Genomic DNA, 14,644 nt, shown 5'->3' on the forward strand with positions numbered 1-14,644 from the left:
TGAGGTGTTTCCTAGATGAAGTTCCTAAGTAGGCAAAATTTGTGTTGTATGACATGATAAATGGAGATGTACATTTAAGGAATTTCTAATTGTATAAATGTTAAAAATTTGTTTGAGATAAAGGAAATCTGATGGATAGGAATATCATTCCTATCCTATCATATTTGCTAACAAGATTATATGCCATTAATATGACATGCAGCTTCGAATACAAGTTGTTAAATGTTATTATTGATAAGATTGAAGGAGTGGATGCCGAGTTGCCATATCCTTCATACTGATATTAATTATATTATTACATGATTTCTTGTTTGACTATTGATCAATTTATAGCAAGAGTGAAATGTGTAACCTTATGTGTGCTGTATTTCTTTTCCTCAAGATTAATGTCCACATATTATGTGTGTGTATCCAACCGTAATGATAAGACACTCGCCAGTTCAGAAAGCCTTGAATTTTAGATAAGTTCTCTGTGTATGTGTGTTAGTATCTGTCTGTACAGGGAGAAGCTCAGACAGTCCCAGGACAAACGATCAACTGCCAGTGTCCAGCATATCAGATATACGTCTTTGGAGAGTTTATCTAGGTTTTGGAACCAATCAGAATTTTGTTGACTCATGTTTTGACGCAATTAGTATCCTCTGTCAGGGTATTCACCTTATTCCGCCCCGCCCACTTTTAATATTTCGCATTTCCGCATTTTGTCATCCGACTTCCGCTAAACCGATACGGCACGTCCGGTTACTAGTTTAGTAGTTGTAAGATTGTTTATAGCTAGCTATAACTGTGGCGAAATGACAAATAACATTATGTTATAAATTGGTAGCACGATGAAAACGTCTTACGACGATCAAATGGTCTCAAATTGTCCCATCCATCGTCGGTGTTAACGTGGGTAATGTTAGACGATATGAAGAAGTGGCCAGAGTTAACCTATATATTTAACTGCCCTGTCAGAAGGAGTTGATGGAGCAGCAAGGGAAAATTATATGTAAAAAAAAATGTAACGAAGCTTACCAGTATTTACATAGTGAGACAGTGGGTCGTGTACTGTTACTCAGCGAGGGTTTTTTCGTCTTTTTAAAATTGAACGTGCAACCACCAGCCAGTCGAGCAGTCTAAACCTCTCAGCATGGTGCTGTTTAGTTTTGTGTGTGTGTGTGTGTGTGTGTGTGATGTTAACATACACAAAGTTATAAATGTTTAAAAAGTATATTAACGTGTTTGATGACCATCATCAGACTAAGTATTTTGCCTAATAACTTAAATGTACAGTGGAGTAAGGTAAGTGAACGTTTATGAATTACACGTTAGAAAAGAAGGAGGCTGGAACTTGTAAGTGAAAAACGCCTTATATCCAGGTATGCATAATTATTAGGCAGATTTTCTTTTACAAATAAAACAAGCCAAAACAAGATTATATATAACTTATAAAAGATAAAATGCAAAATTAAAAGTTAAGATTGGAATTGGTAAATTTTACCAAAAAAATATGATCAGAAAATCAACTTGCCTCTTAATTCTGCAGTGTATATGCAAAAGGTAAGGTAAAGGTAAGATTTGGTAGGTGTACATTAAGTCTAATCAATGAATAATGTAGGTAAACGTCAAGTGTAATAATAATAATAATGATTCTGAAATAAGACAACTGTAAAATCTTTTAAATGTTTTAGGTTTGCCATGTTCCGTACAGGGCTGAGGACCTGTAAGCTGCTCATCTGGGTTCCATCACAGCAAGTTACATGTGCCACACAATGAGCAATTCTGTGCCAAGACTGTAGCTAGACTACAAACCTTTTATTTTAAGTGTATGCTTCCTCTTGTCAGATGAGTTTCAGACAGGCTACCTGCTGCTTTCAACAAGATACTTGGAGCTTTGTAAATAAGCAGGAATGAGAATAATTAGGTTAAGGATAGGATATTAGGTAATTGGGATGGGATGTAGAGGATGTGGGTGAAGACTAACTATATGAAATAAGTTGTTTTAAATCAGTTGTGTTAAACAAGAGACAGACTGTGATTTGTTTTTAATACATGGATAATTTAATATAAGTTGTATAAAATCATTTGTGATTTGTTGATCAGTGTTTGTTGTTTTCAGGAAGCAAGAGACACCTCCTACTGACCATCCTATAAAATTTCAACATTTAATTTCCATATGTAATAAACCAAGATGGAATTAACTTGCAAACTTGACATGACTTATTCCTTCAAATCAGAGATTAAAGATTTAAAAAAAAGATCAAATTAAGATAAATAAATATTTACAGCAGGTAATGTCAGGTGACACTGTAAAGGTTCATAAAAATAACTTATTACAGCAGGTAACTTTTGGTGACATTGTAAAGGTTCATAAAAATATCTATTACAGCAGGTAACTTCTGGTGACTTTCAGCAAGATCAGGGGCATGTTGATCTGATCACCCTCACAGCTGTCCACTGCATCACTGGCGGTCATCAATACATCTGTGGAAATAATTAAACATTTTTACATTAGTACTTAACAATATATCATGAGTATTAATATATGATGGGACCCGAACTTAGAACTGTGTGTGTATGTGAGAGAGAGAGAGATGCATTAGAAACAAAACAGAATACACACTCTTAACTGTAGTTCAAACATAGGCCAGTATCTGAATGAGAAATGTAGCTAACTGGCCTTCTATCACCTGCAATCTCTGTAGCAGGAATAATGTGAGCTATTGTAATGTACTATAATATCTTGTACTACCGTAAATATTAAATAAATAGGTGGACAATGGTAATCATGGAAAATTCGTTGTACTTCGTTAACTGCTTGTTACTGATCTTATATGTATTCATAGAACGGACTTCATACATCTAACGTTAGGCGAGCAAACACATAGCTAGTTAAGGTTAGCTTACCCGAATCTGACAACCTTTTCATCCCCCGGCGTGACCTCTTTAACGGAACATCGTAGTCGAGCCATTTCTCGGGGTAAAAGTGTTCGTCAGTCGCCTTCCCATCCATGAAATGGTACGAACACACATAAGAGCGCTTGGGTGGGCGCTTCAAATTTAGCGCCTTCATCCATTTCCTCAGGTGCTTCTCTTCTTTAGGTGGTGGGTGTAAATTGTAAAGTGCACCACAACACTCCGACCGCTTCACAATGTGTTCGCTACATCGTTGGTGCAATTGTTTTTTTAATACAATTGTTATGCAGCCCCTAACTGGGCATATAATACTTGATATATTTGCGTTTTGTTATCTAGCCACTAGCTTAGGTACATTACGTCCGGTCCCTCAGCCGGAAGTAAGATGACAAAATGAGCGCAATGGCGGCGCCGTTGTTGCCATGGAAAATAAGGTGAATAACTGTGGTTGATTTTGAGTTGTACGGGGGCGGCCTGCGAACTCCTTCGAGAGTGTTGAAGCTGACTTCTGCTGATGAAATTGCAAACTATTTTGTTTAAGTAAAATTATTATTATTAATTGAACTCATCTCTGAGTCCTGGTCTTCATTGCGACATATCTGGTCCTTGGGTTTTAACTGTAAATTCCCCTACAGTTAATGGTGGAGGATCGGCGGGCAATAGGTCTTTGGTGACATCCCTGATCAATCATCAAACCAAGGTAGGAAAGATTTTAGATTTAATAATATTGGTTAGGGACTGTCTGTAAGTGGAGGGGGTCGAGAGAAGGAGGAACGATAGACTCACTCAGACGTGAGGGGGTAGACACCAGCTCCAGGGTGGAGTAAGGTAAATTGGTGTCACAATATACCTGTAAATAAGTAACCTTGTGAGTATAAGGGGTACAAGTACACATCGGTAGGTCTTGATATAAGATATTTAGAGATGTGTACAGTTACAGAGGGAACAGGTGCACACCTATAGGTCTTAGAGAGAGACGTAAAAATTTTCTAGGTGTGCACAGTCCAGGGGGGGACAAAAATGCATTCTTAACAGGCATGTGAACCCGTAAAGGGCAGTGCTGCGTCAAGCACCGAGGGACAAGGGACACGTAGGGCCGTAAATAGGCAGTGCTGGGTCAAAGCACAGAGAGCCGAAAAGCATGAGAGGCCATAAAGGGCAGTGCATTTACGGCCAGGGAAGCCAAAGTAGGGGTATGGGAAATCCCGAGAAGAATGTAAGACACTAGACGGGGGTTCTAGTAGTATCTCGCTCTTCCAACTCTCGATCACCCACCATTTCAGACAGGGGCGCCCCGAGCTTAGAAATAGGCCAGGTCAGTGGTTAGGGAAAAGAGTATCCAAAATTAGTGTTTAAAAATAAATAGTGATAATTCATATGTGCACCTATAAAAATATAGGGATATATGCAAAGGGAAAGTCTTGATTGATCTGGGATGCCTCAGGAACAACCCCAAAAGAGCTCAAATGTAGTTTTCATGACCCTGATTGGATTGGACCAGTATATGGAAATTCTGGAATATACTTTGCAATTTCATCACGCAGAAGTCAAGTGCTGTTGGTAAGATCGCCGCCTCAATATGTTTTTGGTTTATGATAGAAATATGACTGACAAATTAGGTAACCTGGTCAGCCCTGATAGAAATAATGAAACAGAAGAGAGCAAATGCTGTAAACAGTTTGGCTCTGAAGCTCTGACTTTAAAAATATTCTCTGAATTCATTGAAAGAATGGTCATCCTGAGCTTTGATTCTGATTGGAAAGTTAAAACAATTTTTTTTTTGATTGGCTTCAAACAAAGACAAAACCAGAGAAATAAACATTTATAAATGTGCCGATTTGTTAAAAATAATCCCAGAAGTAACTGAGTGATGATTTAATCTGATTCTCTGTGCATAGAAGGTTTAAGGGTGAAGTCGTGGCCTAATGGTTAGAGGGTTGGACTCCCAATCGAAGGGTTGTGGGTTCTAGTCTCGGGCCGGACGGAATTGTGGGTGGGGGTAGTGCATGTACAGTTCTCTCTCCACCTTTAATACCACGACTTAGGTGCCCTTGAGCAAGGCATCGAACCCCCAACTGCTCCCCGGGCGCCGCAGCATAAATGGCTGCCCACTGCTCCGGGTGTGTGTTCACAGTGTGTGTGTGTGTTCACTGCTCTGTGTGTGTGCGTGTTCACTGCTCTGTGTGTGTGCATTTTGGATGGGTTAAATGCAGAGCACAAATTCTGAGTACGGGTCACCTATGTAATTGTTGAAAGTCCTGACAAGGCATACTGAACAGAATTCTGGGTTAGTGAAAAAAAAAAAAAAACTGTAGGCACACAAATTGGCAGTGGCATTTTGGAACAATTTAGAAGTGTAGAAGTTAGAAATTTAGAATGTCTTGCTTTAAAAGATAAGATTGCTTTGACTGCAATGAAGCAGTTGTTTTTATCTCATTCTGGCCCCCACCATGACTCTGGCTTAAGCAGTAAAAATACCAGAGACATGTTCTGAGTGGAAAAATGTTAATTCCAATATTTACTAATGTTTGGCCAAAAGAGTAATTTTATTGTTGGATTGCAAAATTTTAGCCACGCAGCATCATAAAAATAAAAATTGAAGAGAAAAGAAAATTATTGTTTGTTTATGAGATGATAAAGTATAAACAGGTAACATAAACGGGGGTTTTCAAAGTAAATTTGAAGACAGCATGCTAGCAAGACCCAAAGTAATATTCCTGGGTCAGATAACCTCTGACAAGATTTAAAACCAATGTTGAAATTTAGAAGCCATGGCCAGAATTAAGTGAATGTATAAATACAAGTTGATGTAAAAGTAATGACAATGACTGCAAAGAACTTTGAGAAACATTTGAGTTGCGAAAATAAAGTAAAAATACAAATATAAAGATGTTTATTTTTAAAATGCATATAATTTCTGACAAGTTTTGTCAGAAGTTAAAGGCAGGGGGTCACCGCCACTGGGCACCTGCCCTGAAGGGAGGTGTTATATGTGACATGGTAGTGGAGTTGAGCGGATGCTTGATAGGCCTAGAGCAGTGGTTCCCAAACTTTTTGCAGCATGCACCCCTTTCTAGTGTTTGACACCTGTCAAGCACCCCCCAACACTTTACTCTGGTTAAACTTCACATTTTTAATTGCAACAACTAAATGCAAATACTCTGGTTAAACTTCACATTTTTATTTGCAATAACTAAATACAAATATTCACTGTAGATTAGAAAACATAAAAAATCTGTTATAAATACAAAAGATTACTACCTTTTTTTAGTGAGATGGATGGGCCTGCATGTTTGCACACAGATCATCAAAATTTGGTGTAATGGATGACAGTTTTACTCTCAAATCATTCTCGGCATCTAGTCTTTGTCGATGTTTTGTTTTCAACAATGTCAGTGCAGAAAAGCCTGTCTCGCATAAGTATGTGGTTGCAAAGGGCATCAACACTTTAAGTGCTTGCTTTGACAATCCTGGATACTCCACCATTGCTGAAGCCCAGAAATCCACCAGTGACTTATTTTTAAAAAGCATGTTGTGTCTCCCATCAGATGATAACTCCAGTAACTTTTCTTGCTCTTGAAAGGAGAGATGTGGGATTGGAGGAGTAACATCAAAAGGATTCCGAATCCATGTCTGAGATTGGTCCATGGGGAGGAAATAAGTCCGCAGATTTTGGCTGAGCTGGTTGAGATGTTCAATTATGAGGCCTTTGACACAATCACTTAGCACAGATTCCCGGGATTGCAAAATTTCAGATAAAAGAGGAAAGCACTCGGTGGAGTTTGTATTTATCCAGTTGGCCCAGAAAACAAGCTTTTTAATAAGTGCTTCAACTTTGTCCTGGGTGTTGAAAACGGTGGTACTAAGACCCTGCAGACTTAAATTAAGTTCATTTAGAGTAGAAAATATGTCTGCCAGGTATGCCAGCCTCTGAAGCCAGATGTCGTCTTGCAAGCATGAAGACAAGTGAAACGGGTTGTGAACAAAAAATTCCTCAACTTCACATCTGAGCTCAAAAATCCTTGCTAAAACCTTTCCACGCGATAACCAGCGAACTTCTGTGTGCAGTAGAAGTGTTTCATGCTCACTGCCCATTTCGTTGCATATAGTGCGAAAAATACGCGAATTTAACGGACGAGCCTTGATGAAGTTGACGATTTTCACGACGTCATGAAGTACAGTCAAAAGTTCACCTGGCATGTTTTTCGTCGCTAGGGCTTCCCGGTGGATGCTGCAGTGGACCCAGGACACTGCTGGTGCAATTTTTCGGATGAGAGCCACTGCTCCTTTGTGCCTCCCCGTCATTGCTTTCGCACCGTCTGTACAAATTCCAACGCAGCGCGCCCAGTCAACTTCGTGTACTCGGAAAAAGCTATCCATCAAATTAAAAATATCTTCCCCTGTTGAATGTGTGACAAGGGGACGGCAAAACAAAAAATCTTCATGAACTGTGTTTTCAAATAAATAACGGACATACACAAGAAGATTAGCTAGATTCGCTACGTCAGTAGACTCATCGATTTGAAGTGAGAAGAATTCACTGTTTTTTATTCTGCTTATTAGCTGGTTGAAGATGTCAGTAGATATCGAATCAATGCGACGAGAAACAGTATTGTCAGAGAGAGGGATTTTGTCCAGCGTCTTTGCTGCTTTCTCCCCGAGCATACAGTTTACCATGTCTTTGGCAACTGGTAAGCAGAGATTTTCTCCAATTGTGTGGGGCATACCTTTTTTAGCTATGTGGTAGCTCGCCAGATATGAAGCTTTCTGTGCATTTTTGGAAGTCCCTAAGCCTGAATGGGAGTGGATAATTTTTTTCTTCTTCTGCAGTTCTGCCAATTTTCCTTGGAAAAAACTTGCAGGCATGTCTTGTAATTGACTATGTCTTGTTTGTAAGTGCCGGACCATATATGAGGGCTTGAGACTGCTATTAGCTAAAACTTCACCACAGACTACACATTGCGGGTCTGGACTTTCTGCATCACCAATCCATGTAAACCCGAAAGCAATGTAACTGTCACTGTATTTGCGTTTCTTACTTGACATTTTCTCCCTCTGGCATGCAGGCCTATTTCTCTTGACAAATACATCTCTGTTAGGTTTCTCTGTTCCCGCCTCTTCACTCCGTTCATTATCATCTGAGTCTGTTTGATCGGGTTTTTCAATATATTCAGCGCCGTGGTCGGTGCACATCTCCACACAAGAGGCCGATGTAGATGGCTCATTCCTGTCCCTTGAGTTCTTTAAAGTGCCTGTTTTTAACCAAGTGTCCATTTTGATGAATGTAGCAAGTGAAAAAAAATAAATGAACGAATTATCATTTAGCGCCTAATATGAAGAGGGCGGGGCTATTGTGACACAGACGTGCTTGTAAAATGAAATTAAATCATGAGTGATTTATAGCTTGTAATTTGAAATTTTATTTCTTAATAAACCTTTCGCATGTGAAGTTTACCTCAGTTAAATACGTAAAAATAATAAAGAGACCATCTTTTTCCCCGCCATTACAAACATTCTCTGGCGCACCCCCGGTGGTCAGTCTGCGCACCACTAGGGGTGCGCGCACCCCAGTTTGGGAACCACTGGCCTAGAGCATCATTAAGAGGGGAACTGTATGAAGTACAGCAATCTGCCTCAAAATGTGAGCTCCTCCAGACCTGATCACCAGCAACCACATTCCTTGATTGATTGGTGTGACAAGCGTCCATAACTCGATGCCACTATGCCAGGGGATCAGACCCTGAGGAAAAGAGACTTATTTATAAAGAGTTAATGGCAATGGGCTTTCAAGAACCATCTGAGACCATGTGATGACAGACATTATTTTGAGACAAAATTTCTTATGAGGCTAAAATGATATTGAACTAATATGTCTATATCATAGTCTTTACTCATGCAGGTCATTAGGCATGGCACAAGATGATTACAAGATATGGTGGTGGCTAAAAATGAAGACTGCTTCTGCTTAATCAAGAGATGGTTTAGATAACAAAGGTTAAGGGAATTAAGCATGTAAGGTAAAAATAATTTTAAAGAAATTTTCCTAGCATTATGTATTTTAAACAGTTTAAACTGAGATTTTAGTTCTAGAAACTTTGACATTTTTAACCTATTTGAATGATTTAGGGTTATATGTTGTAATGAATTTGATATTATAGTCTAAGTTAAAGTTTGGCAAAAATTGTCAAAATAAATAAATAAATAAATAATATTTTGCACAGTAAGAGAGAGAGAGAGAGAGTGCTTGAGTGGAGGCAGGGATGGTGCTCTTCTTCTATTATTGGCCTGCTAAGTAAGAGTAACCAAAACAGAGCAATAATTTTAAGACCAAAACAACCCAGCTGATTTTTCTCAAAATAAAAATCATTAATGATCAGGCAAACTTTGAGATTAGATAAGAGATTAGGTACAAACTAGGTAAAATGCACAGACAATGTTTGAGTTTAAATCCTTTCGATTTAATACCAAAAGCAAACCTTAAATATGAGCTGTTAAAATATTAATGTGTTAAGTATGTGCATGCATGAGGATGGCTATATATATATTTTTGGGGGACAATTCTGTTCCTGTTTTGTTTCAATTGAGTCACTAACCTCTGGAATGAGTGTTTTATCATTACAGATGTGTTGAGTGAAATTACTTTACAGAAGTCGATAATTCTGAGTGAAACTAATGAAAAGACAATGCCGAACATGGGACGAGCTTTAAGTGTTTTGGTTATCCAGCTCTGTCTGCTACTGGTAATAATGACTTATTTTGTCTTTTATAATGCTGATTTAAATCACTCTCTGGATTAATACGTTTAAGAGTGTTTATATTATTGGATTTGTGAAATTTAAGTTTGCCGTCCAAAATGGGTTTAAAATCCATGCCTAAATTTAAATGAGGGTCTAAATTTTAACAAGTTAACACTTTGTTGTTTGAATGGTAAAGGTAAATATTTTAGACTTGACGGCAGAAAAACAGTGACACATTGGCTAAGTCACTAACCAAATTATTCAGAGAGCACCCTCACATAAAGAAGCCTGGTGGGAAAACAAAGCAGTGAATCCTGTTTATGTAATATAGTGCAAAAGCAGCCGTAAGGCTTTGTGGCTCCACAAGGTCTGAATGACGCAATAGTATGGTTTATGTAGAACAGAGATAAGTTGAACAAAAACTTGTGGATCTCCTGGGATAGTCCCTTAATGGAGGAATACCATAATGAGAGGTTTGAATTAATTGGAATAGCACAGCAAAAAAAAAAAATATATATATATATATATATATATATAAACAACACAATTGTAATAGGCTCTATGGAGCTGCTTATGAACACCTGTCAAGTCAAATCAAATTAATATTGTGAACACTGACAGGGCTTTTTTTTTTGATAATGTATACTGTTTCAATACAGATTTACAGAAACTGAGGATGTCTATTTAATAAATATTTGGCCGTTTAGAACTAAGTAATAGTATTATTCATTTAGTAATAGTATTGGGAAATCTCTCTGCTCTTTTTCAGTTTAGAATAATTTTGAGTAAATAAATATCACTGCCAAATGACAAACATGAACGAGGGTTTTTAAGACATTGATCACGTAGCTGATGTGTAAGCATTTCTAACTGACAAAACAGTGAGAACTAAATTGACTTTATACTAAGTATTGAGGATTTGCTTCTGAATGTGTCGTTAATATAGTCTGAGTACAGAAATATGGTATGATAATTGACAAGATTTACATTAAAAAAAAAATAATAATAAGGCAATGAGTATGGTTAACAGGTATGTCATGGTATAAAATACATGCATGACAATAAGTGGATAGGTTAGTTGTATTTTAAAAGTTAGACACTTCGATACTTAAAATGTAATTTTGACCGAATGTTGTTAACAATGACAATTTTAGTTTTATAGTTCATGTATGTTTAAACAGCAGGTGAACTATGATGACTGCAACTGGATTCATGGTGAAAGTAAAACTTTATAAAAGGGCTATTAAGTAATAAACTAGGAACTGCTCTAGGTTTTCGAGGAAATTATGATTATGATTATTCTTATTTTTATTTTTAAAGATGGCTCAGTATTGATCTTACTTATTTTTGGTTTGTTTATTTTTGTGTTTTTAACACCAAGTTTGGAATGAAAGGGTAAAATGGATATTCAATCTCTATAATTGCACCATTGATCTGGAAAATGATAGATTTTCATAAAATAAGGGTATCTTTACTGGGATTTAGGTTATAAGCAATGTCTGTATTTGGTATCTGTGAGGTGACTGAGGGTCTGACATATGTCAGGAATGCAATAACTATAAATAAATAAATAAATATGCATTTAGCCCGGCTTCCAGAGAATAATATATATACGTTTATTTTAATGAGTTTATTTTAAGATATGACCAAATTAACTAAAATTCATCATAGTTGTATAAGACGTTAAAAAAAAACAAATAAGGCAAATATCCTTCTAAAGGGTTAAAAAAATAAATAATTGGTTATAGTGTATGCGGTTTTCTTTAATGATTTGTTAAATCTGGTTAATTAATATGCAAATTTAGTCTTAAGGCTGTTGGATAAATGTTTTGTTTTAGAGGGTAAGTGTGAAGTAGCTGTAGTAGGAAGAGAGGTATTTACAAAGATATGTTGATGAAAGTATATATGGATGGAGGACACTTTTCCAGGTTGAGGGACACACAGAATGATTCACTGGAAAAGACATTATAATAAGAAAGACTAGTGCAAGTGCCGATATTGTGGGATTAAGTAAGTAGATGAATGTATATGGGAAGTAAGAATGTATATGGGAAGTATTACAGTTGTACAGAATAATGTGTTTATTACTAGAAATGTCAGCCAGTACCAGAGATGTTAAGTATATGCACGTTTAAGTTGACCAACAGCCTGCATTCTTAGCATGCATCACAACGACACCTGACCTCATTTATTAGACCAGATGTGGGGTATTAGACCCCACATTGATCTAAAACGGGGGACTGAAGGAGTGGATGCCGAGTTGCCATATCCTTCATACTGATATTATATTATATTATTACATGATTTCTTGTTTGACTATTGATCCTAGCAAGAGTGAAATGTGTAACCTTATGTGCGCTGTATATCTTTTCCTCAAGATTAATGTCCACATATTATGTGTGTGTATCCAACCGTAATGATAAGACACTCCCCATGCTAGAAAGCCTTGAATTTTAGATAAGTTCTCTGTGTATGTGTGTTAGTATCTGTCTGTACAGGGAGAAGCTCAGACAGTCCCAGGACAAGCGATCAACTGCCAGTGTCCAGCGTATCAGATATACGTCTTTGGAGAGTTTATCTAGGTTTTGGAACCAATCAGAATTTTGTTGACTCATGTATTGACGCAATTAGTATCCTCTGTCAGGGTATAACTGTGGTTGATTCTGAGTTGTACGGGGGCGGCCTGCGAACTCCTTCGAGAGTGTTGAAGCTGACTTCTGCTGATGAAATTGCAAACTATTTTCTTCAAGTAAAATTATTATTATTAATTGAACTCATCTCTGAGTCCTGGTCTTCATTGCGACATATCTGGTCCTTGGGTTTTAACTGTAAATTCCCCTACAAGATAGTAATTACTATTAGCAATGAAAAAACACAAAGTAGCAAATACTTTTTTAATTGTCTCGGTGCCAGTATTTACATTATATATATATTCCACCTTTTAATGTAGAAACTCATCACTGACCGGTGAAAGATGACACAACACTACGCATATCTTGGACTGACACTCCACACACTTTCAACATTCAAAGCAAGTCAAACTTATAGCAACCTCTTGAGTTCATCAGCGCTTCCTGAGAATCAATCTTTCATTTGATCTGACTGAATATCAGCAGATGAGAGTTTAGATGACTGACTGTCATTCTCACATCTCTTCCTGGTAGAGGTGAAATAAATTGCAGAGCTGAGTTTCAACACGACACTTCACAGGAAGACAAGGCAGATGTACAAACACTGAGGTGAGTGTTTGATCATTCTCTAGTTGTTTGCATGTATGAATGTCATCTTATATGTGTCATTGGTCACTTTGTACTTCTTTAATTCTGTGCTGAAGTTGTTTTGATGGTTTTATTTAAAGTTCTTGATGTTATGATCAAACAGATGATCAAGTGTGTCTTTGTCAGTGATTCACAGAAAGATTCTGATTCTGATACAGTTGTCACAATGGTAAATTTAAAACGGAGGTAAATTTAGTTTGACATGCATTGGACATTAATTTTTTTTTTTTTTTTTTTCAATTAAACTCTTTACTGCTGTTATGTTTTGATCTCAAACTAACTCAGTCATAAATATATGCCCTTTATGTTGCACAAGGCTTAATTTTTAAAATACAAATGTAATAATTTAAATTAATTAAACAATTTAACTATGTGTCATTATAATATAAAACCAAAATTAAAATGTTCAGAAAAACATCCTTGTTATTGCACAAAGCTCAATTTCTGGAATTACCATTTTATGTGTTTTATAATATTTTTACAACTTTTAATGTATGCAAATAATATAAATCCATTAAACGACAACACCATTTGATCTAAAGGTATTAAACCAACTGTAAAATATTCAGAATATTATATTAATGCACAAAGCTTGTTTTTTTTTCCCCATTATGCATTTTATGTTTTTCTATACAGTACTAAATCAATATTTTTCATGTTTTGTATACTTTACCCACTTAAATTAATGAAAATCGGACACTGTTTAAGGTAAAGGAATCAAACCAACTGTAAAATATTCAGAATATTATTTCCTATAATTCAAAAGACGTGGTTTTTCAGAATATACATTTATTGTTTTAAAAAATAATGATGAATCCATATTTTTCATACGTTTGTATACTGTACCCACTTAAATGATTTAAACTCTGAAACTATTTGAGATAAAGGTATCCAACAAATACTTCTGAAAAAAATATTCTGAATATTATTCCCTATAATGCACAAGACTTGGTTTTTCAGATTTTACCTTTATTGTTTTTATATACAGTACTGAATCCATATTTTTCATGTTTTATATACCGTACCCACTTAAATGAATTAAACTCGGACACTATTTGAGATGAAGGTATCAAACCAATTGGAAAATATTCAAAATATCATTCCCTAGGAATATTCAGAATATTTCACTGTTAGTTTGATGCCTTTATCTCATATAGTGTCTGTTTGAAATATAAATATCAGAAGCTCTACGAACATATTCATGAATCATTTTTGCTCATTCTTTGCGTGCTTCACTATGTTGAGCTGCTGTACTTCACAATGAAAACCAGTTATCTTAAATCTTGATCTTAAACTGCAGAAGAGCTACATCTGAGTGAAGCACACTAGTGTTCACCTGCAGGTGTAACCCCTCTCTCCCGGGTCCTCTCTGACGCTACTCGCACTCGCTCCGAGCGGGGCTCGAACCCGGATCTTCCGGCATGGGAGGCGGACGCACTAACAAGGAGGCTAAATGGCTACAGCCACTAGCGTCTGTCGCTAGTGCGTCTCTTGAGATCGGGGAGTGAGGTTTACCTGCACAGCACTACTCACTGGCCTCCGTTACACAGGTCATAATTATCTTACACTTCACACAGACACACAAGAATGAAAATGTCTCCTTTCAGGTCAGACTCCAGCTATACGAACAGACTCGTAGAAATTATTTCAAACACTGAAACACATCGGAGCTTTACTGTTCACCCTTGAGTCTAGATAAACCACCAGCACAGTGAATACTAACAGTGAATA

At 36.8% G+C, this 14,644-nt stretch overlaps 1 protein-coding gene across 1 annotated transcript in view; it reads left to right on the forward strand.

Moving 5' to 3' along the window:
• The first annotated feature begins 244 nt into the window (after positions 1 to 244).
• Positions 245 to 14,644, forward strand: part of LOC127967030 (protein NLRC3) — a 70,132-nt gene continuing 55,732 nt past the window's right edge. Inside the window, exons 1-2 of the mRNA XM_052568292.1 lie at positions 245 to 586; positions 12,218 to 12,874. The gene's annotated coding sequence lies outside the window, so the exon portion shown is untranslated. The remainder of the gene's footprint in view (positions 587 to 12,217; positions 12,875 to 14,644) is intronic.

Source organism: Carassius gibelio, chromosome A4 (assembly GCF_023724105.1).
Source record: "Carassius gibelio isolate Cgi1373 ecotype wild population from Czech Republic chromosome A4, carGib1.2-hapl.c, whole genome shotgun sequence".
Taxonomy (NCBI): Eukaryota; Metazoa; Chordata; class Actinopteri; order Cypriniformes; family Cyprinidae; genus Carassius; species Carassius gibelio.